At 42.5% G+C, this 7,518-nt stretch overlaps 1 protein-coding gene across 1 annotated transcript in view; it reads left to right on the top strand.

The window, feature by feature from the left end:
* Positions 1-2,392: 2,392 nt before the first annotated feature.
* LOC122255460 (uncharacterized) overlaps positions 2,393-7,518 on the top strand; it is a 61,030-nt gene continuing 55,904 nt past the window's right edge. Inside the window, exons 1-2 of the mRNA XM_086532629.1 lie at positions 2,393-2,451; positions 6,325-6,884. The gene's annotated coding sequence lies outside the window, so the exon portion shown is untranslated. The remainder of the gene's footprint in view (positions 2,452-6,324; positions 6,885-7,518) is intronic.

Genomic DNA, 7,518 nt, shown 5'->3' with positions numbered 1-7,518 from the left:
ATTCTTGAAAAGATACAAAGGAGGGCAGAAAAGGGAGGAAAAGGGAGAAGAAGGGAAAGGAAAAGGGTTGTTTAATCATTAATCCGTTACTCACCCTTTTTATGAACGGTTCTTCGGATCTTAGGAAATCATTACATGCAATCCTTATTGATCCATGAATGTTTACGAAGTTGGGTTTAGGTTAAATTTTATATTACCACATCCTTTTTCTCGAAAGGAGACACAGAAAACAGGACACAATAAGCACAGCACAGATGACAGAGGAAAAGAAGGAAGAAAAACTGAAGTTCACAGCCCATCTTCATCCCGACACAGTTCTACGAAGCCGAGGACATGCGTAGCCCCGGCGCTTTCTACCGTCCAAGGCGTGTCCAAAGTGTATTCTTGTAACACTTCTGAGATGATCTTCCTTGCCGTCAAGCTTTTGAATCTTCCCCTTGTTTACCTGTGCCGTGCCAGCAAGTGGGTTGGAGTGGTGACACCCACAGAGCCACAGGAGGGGGGTGGTGGGGGGCGGGGAGCAAGATGTAGAGTAGAGGCGAGCCGGCTTGATGTTTTTACCCGCAGTGAGAGCAGCCAGAGAGGTGGTGCTGTATCGGGGTCCAGGACCGGCCGGTTCGCCTTACCGGGGTCGTACTGGTTCACCCGCGCCAAGGTCGAGATGGGGGGAGATGGGGGGGTCAGCTGGGGGGGAGGGGGGCTTGTGGTGGCGTGAGGGACCTCCAGATGTCGCCATATCAAGAGGGTGTAAGTGTTCTATGTACTTTTTTACGTACCGCTCTGCTCGAATCCCGGCACTGGAGGACAGATCGAACTGCACTTTAGTTCGTTTGTTCTATTTATGTGTGTTTAATGCGATGGCAATCGTTCCTAGCGTTCAACATTTGATAGAGAAACACTGCCTAATATGGCGATACGTTGCATCGTGCGTAGTTGTTGTTGTTGCACGATACTTCTCATCTATATACTATTATTGGTCAGAGACGCGTATTACATGCGTGATCTAAACATCTCGGTGAATTCAAAATAGTCACGAAGTTGGCGAACGTGGACAAACAGAGATCACCAACTGTTCCCGATTGGATTCCTCCAAAATGTCACAAGTTTCTCCCCCTCAAGCGAAACTTTGGAATACTTCCCGTCGATATTAGAAGCGGCGATCTGTGACATGTATGGCAGATATGTGGGGGGGGGGGGGGGGGGGGGGGGGGGGGACAAGCACCCAGAACCAGCAACCTCATACTCTCTTTTCAAGACATTTCCATAAGAGACAAATCAACATATTTATAAATGCTCTGTGCGGTGTATTTGGGAAGGACGGGACGTTGGGAAAGGGGGGGGTGAGGAGGGAGGATGAGTGGAGGAGAAGAGAGGACGTGGGGGGGGTTTTTGTGGTTGGATGGCGGAAGGGGGGGAGGAGGGGAAGGGGAGAGAGGGGTGGAGAGAGGAGGAGGAGGAGAGTGGGGGAGAGGGAGGGGGGGACGTTCGAGGAGTTGGGGTGAGTTTTGAGTTGGCTCAGATAGGGGGGAGGGGGGAAAAAAGGGAAAGGGGTGAGTAATGTGTAGTTTAAATTTAGTGTGGTTGGGAATATGTGTGGGGATGGTGGGTTTGTTTGTGGTGTTTTGCCATTGGGTAGGTAATCAGGTATTTGAATTGATGTGAGGAATAAGTGTTAGTGGTGGGAAATTCGAAGTTAAGTTAAGGTGTTTGGGAAAGTTGATAAATCTAGTGTTCGAGGTGTTGGATACAGGAAGTCAAGTATAAAGTTGGGTTAGTAAGGTGTTGGGAATGTAAGAAATAGTGTTTGGGAAGAAGAAAAATGTGTTTGGGACGTTGTTTTGTTTTGTGTCAAGTAAAGGAAGTGTTTGGGGAAGGAAGGGAATGGGAAGGTTGCGTTTGGTGGAAGTTAAGTTAAGCCACAGGAAACCCCCACCGTCAATATCTTCCGAAAAGTTCCACTCAGACCCAAACGAAGACGCTTTCCCATTTCGCTTTTCTGAAGTCTGGCTTCTATTTAGTCTATCCCTCGCCGTCTAACAAGTTTTGATTCATTGGGTGTCGTAAGCCCGAGAGTTTGGTATTGCGCAAGGAGCGGCTTGTACGTGTAAACTTGTCGGGGGGGTTGGTGAGTGTAATGTGTGTTCGTGTGTATGTGTGTATTTATCTGCGCATTCAGTCTCAGTTGGCTCTCTGATGTGAACGTGGAGGGAGACTTGTTACATTTCTCCCGTGGTGGTTTTAGGCGAATAATCAAAGGTAAAAGGGGGGGCGTTTCGTTCGCGGGAAGAGGAAGAAAACTCCATGGTAAGGGGGGGGGGGGGTGGTCGAGGGGGGGTCGTTGGTCGTTCGGGTGTGGTTTTGGTGATGAAGACGGAGGAAAAGTTGACAGTGTGTGATGAATTGACGACGAAGGAAGGCGATCGCTAGCACGTCCCTGGAAGAGCGACGAGGGTGTGTGTGAGATAGGACTGGAGAGAGTAGTACCATGTGCTATAATTCTTGAGGCGGCTACTTCCTCGTTCGAGTGAATATCTGCTGATTTGCAAATAGATTGATTCCTATATCGCTGTTTATTGGTGAGATACCTGGACTATTTGTGGTGTTATTTGTGCTCTTTGGGTTGACGCATGTGTGCTACGTCGAAATGAATGAATGAATGGAGTTACTCGCACTTCACTGGACTGGATTCCAAGCATGAAAAAGCTGGCGTATATTTTTGTGCTCTTGTACTATAGTAGTTATTCGTAACCTATGGTTCGGTTAGGAAAAGAAGTGGTACGGTATGCAAATTCCACACGTGTTGCACCTGAAAGTTTTTAGAAGTTTAGCGAAGCGGCTTGGAAAAAAGGCTTATGTCAGGTTGAAATTCTTGCTTGCTGAAGACATATTCTCTTTTTTTTTTTTTTTTTTTTTTAATTCAAGACGTATTTCGACATTTTCCTCCTCAGGATAACGGTGCAGCCCATGGAAGAAACCAACGATATGTAACTCGCTTATTTTTCCAAGATCCATATTTATGAAGTTCGAATACAGATTAGTCAGTATGATGAGTGTCTGATGAGGTACTCTTCTAATTAGCATTTGCAGCAGGTTTCAATACGTGTCCGTGTGTGCACCACAAAATGTGTCCTTGACTGGTAAATTATACATATGAATGTGGAATTCGTTAACGCCTAACAACAAAGTTTGAAGAACAGAACAAGGATTTTGTCTTGTATTGCCCAGCAAAGGCATTGTCCAGCGTTCTGTATCATACATGGTATCAAATTAATATTCAATAAGTAGTTGTAATATATGTATATATATATATATATATATATATATATATATATATATATATATATATATATATATATATATATATATATATATATATATATACATATACACACACACATATATACACGTCATTGTAAAAGAAAGGTCATCTATCTATTCCTTGTATTGCTAACTAATTACATGTCCAAATAGAACGCAAGGATTAGTTACAAAGCGACATATAATAAGGGATGTATGATTTACCCAAAACAAAAGCTTTTAAGGCATAGCCAGATTTGAGTACCAATTCATTTCTTCTTCTTTTTGTCACATAAAACACGCATGTACTTGACGGGTTCACAGAGGACAACCGCAGTGTAAACTTCAGACAACAAACTCCTGACACACACACACACACACACACACACACACACACACACACACACACACACACACACACACACACACACACACACACACACACAAATAATAATAATAATAATAATAATAATAATAATAACAGCGGAAATAGTTTTTAAAAACGTTAATACTCGACAAGCAGGACATCACAGAAGGACCTTCCATTGAAGTTTAATCCATTCCTCCCAACTTCCGAAGAGATGAGCCAGTCGCTGTCCTTGGGTGCTTGGTACAGACACCGAAGAGCGAAGGCCGGCCAGACATATTACCATCGGCCAACGACCCGCAACCACCATGAGGGCTAAGGGGTGGGAAGGGGTGAGGCAGTGGCCATACACTAAGGGGTGGGAAGGGGTGAGACACTAAGGAATTTGTTCCTTTGGTCTGGGGAAAAAAAAAGGGAAAAAAAATAAAAAAGAAAAAAAAAATAAAAAGAAAAAAAAAAAAAAAAAAGAAAATAAAAAAAAAAAAAAAAAAAAGGAAAAGGAAAAAGAAAAAAGGAAAAAAAAAAAAGAAAAAAAAAAAAAAAAAAAAAAAAAAAAAGGGTAAGTGTGGGTGAGTGCGTGAATTTTACGGCGGTCGTTAGGTTAGGACTTTGAGTTTTCTAAAGGCTAACTGGGTTGGTATGTTTAGGCGTATTTGTAGAGCTGATTAGTATTGCTTGAGGAGAGCAGAGGTATTAGCGAATGTGTAGAAATGAAGGCGGAAAATATGAAGAAAGAAAGGAAGGTATTACATCGATGACTCCCGAAAGACACGTGGGGATATAGGGTATAATGGTGCCATGCCTTCACTTGAATGCCCTTCATCTAAGACTGGGGCGGGTATGCTGTCTGGCCGTTGGGTACACACACCGGAAGAAGGTACGCTCTGGAAAGCTTAAATAATAGAGCTTGTTGATACTTCCATCACAAACCTTTCTGTTGGCACAGTATCCAGATGGCAGATTATACTGCTTACTAATGCAGAAATGGTCAGCTGTGAAACGTGTGGAAAGCATGCCCTAGTTTTTTGGTGCTGTTATGTTCCGTGGACAGTTTCGAGGCGAGGGGTCACTGGGTACATCCGTTTAATTTCCACGTGCAAAGCTTAGCTCTAGGTTATTTGTTAGTATGTAGAACCGACTTGTTATTGTTAAAGAGTTTAAACGCACGCTGTTAATGAAGAAAAAAAAATATTGTGATATATTAAATCTCTAATTTAAATGCAATTTGATCATACGATTTAATTAATCAGCTTTTTCTGAAATTGTCTACAAGAACATTTTTTGCATAATATATCTACATATTTAATATTGCTAAAGTCGCATTTAGTTTCATATTGAAAACACGACAGATAGATAAGGGTACTAAATCCTACTCAGTCCCATCACAAGGAAGGGTAACAGAAACGTTACCAGAGGCGCTAAGGAGGTTAACCACCCGTGGCTCATTACGACGATGCCTAATCACCGTAGTCCATGGAAGGAGAGGTGATCCTCCAGAACACGAGCGAGAGAGCAATCGTTAAAAGCATGGCAGTCAAAGACGGCTCTCACAAGAAAAGATTTAGTCTTTAAGAAAACCGGCTTTCCTTGAGTACGCGACTTCGGGCATTCGTCTCTAACGACAGCAAACCTTAACCCATTTTACGAAGAATGCCGCTGCTGTTCAGCTTACTTACTCCACGTGTTTTCGGAACGTTTGAATCTTTCGAGAGGAATGTGCTGATATTTTAGCAATTAAGAGAAAGAGTAAGGTTGAGGTTGGTCTGAGGGAGAGGGAGGAAAAGGTTCTCATATATATATATATATATATATATATATATATATATATATATATATATATTATGTGTGTGTGTGTGTGTGTGTGTGTGTGTGTGTGTGTGTGTGTGTGTGTGTGTGTGTGTGTGTGTGTGTGTGTGTGTGTGTGTGTGTGTATTCTTTGCGTTTAGTCTTTTTCGCCTTTTTTGTTTTCTTTCTCTACCTTCTTTCACTCTTTCTAAAAATCGATGGAAGTCGTCGGCGTAATACACGTTACCAAAGACACTGTAGAGGTTTATCGACTCTTCGTAAAGCAGAAGCGGTTTGTTTACCTTCTTGTTCCATTCTTTTCTCTTCCTTCGCTCAGCTAAATCGTTTCCCAAAATGTAACGTCCCGGTGTCGACGCTGGGTGATACAAGAGAAACCAGGAAGAAGAAAAGAAAAGAAAAGAAAAGTGGCGCGAGATTTCGGTACCTTTCCTTAAAGGGGGACGGTTAGTGTGGAGGCCGTCCCGTCCTTTCCGAATATATATATATATATATATATATATATATATATATATATATATATATATATATATATATATATATATATATATATATATGTATATGTATATGTATACGTATATATATATATATATATATATATATATTATATATTATATATATATAATATATATATATATATATATATGTATGTATATTATGTGTGCGTGTGTGGACAAATGTGTGTATGGGTGTCCTAAGAAGAGAATATGGTTACGGTGACCTTTATTGACACTGTTAGGGAATAATTATTGATTTGTTTGATAGTTCTCAGTGATGATATATTTTATGTGATTGCCTGTATTATTGTAAGCCTATGGCAATAACTGAACTTTTTTTTTCTATGCTTAACTTTGCAGGATACAAAAAACCATTTGTCTTAAGACATCACATTGAAATCCTTGATTCAAGACTGCAACCTTGTATTGCGACCAAACAACGAGTTTAATATCTAACGAGCTGTGTCATTACCATATGTGCAACTGAAGCACACACACACACAGGACGTGAAAAGTGAAGCACAGTAACGCAACAGGATCTATACATTGAAAAGCTCGGTGCACCAAAAGTGATTCAAAATTGTGTTATATTCTCAGAAGTCCGAATTCAAGAGAAAGAACACAGAACTCGAATTCGGGTCCAGTTTCCCCCCCCCCCCTCAAACGCACCGCTGCGAGCACCATCTGTCCACGAAAGAGGTGTCCGTCCCATCTTTAGGACATGAGCTCTGCCAAGGGCTCCACCATGGGATAGTTTTGGCCCAGGGGCTGATTTAGGGCCTGGGAAACGGCGCCGATACCCCGCCCTGGGGGATAAGACACCTGTGTTCACTATGCAGGGGTAACTTACTCGCGCACCTGCAAAAAAAAAAATACATCTGCTCGCACCAGAAGCCACCTGTAGACATTTCTCCGTGAAGGTAAGCCAAAAAATGATACTTGTGGTTTAATTATAAGACTAGATGTTGACATGATTGGTGTTATTATATGTACTGATTAAGTGTTAGCACTATGGTAAGTAATAGGGGTAAATTACATTGATTTACCTTGGCAATTGTAATCACCGCGTGTATTTACCGTCGCATGTTCAGTGGTACCTCCCCCCCACCACCTCTCTCTCTCTCTCTCTATCTATCTATCTATCTATCTATCTATCTATCTCTCTCTCTCTCTCTCTCTCTCTCTCTCTCTCTATCTATCTATCTATCTCACTCTCTCTCTCTCTCTCTCTCTCTCTCTCTCTCTCTCTCTCTCTCTCTCTCTCTCTCTCTCTCTCTCTCTCTCTCTCTCTCTCTCTCTCTCTCCCCCTCTCTCTCCCTCCCGTGCCCCTATTCCTGATCCTCCTCTTACCCCCCCCCTTGCTCTCTCTCTCTCTCTCTCTCTCTCTCTCTCTCTCTCTCTCTCTCTCTCTCTCTCTCTCTCTCTCTCTCTCTCTCTCTCTCTCTCTCTCTCTCTCTCTCCCTCCCGTGTCCCTATTCCTGATCCTCCTCTTACCCCCCCCCCTGCCCCCCTTCGCCCCTTCGGCCTGAATGACTGGCGGAAAGTGGCGGATGA

This window comes from Penaeus japonicus, unplaced genomic scaffold, assembly GCF_977035675.1.
Source record: "Penaeus japonicus unplaced genomic scaffold, GWHDUDI00000001_assembly GWHDUDI00000037, whole genome shotgun sequence".
In the NCBI taxonomy this organism is placed as follows: domain Eukaryota; kingdom Metazoa; phylum Arthropoda; class Malacostraca; order Decapoda; family Penaeidae; genus Penaeus; species Penaeus japonicus.
Note: the sequence above shows the minus strand (reverse complement) of the source record. Positions and strands in the feature narration are given on the sequence as shown.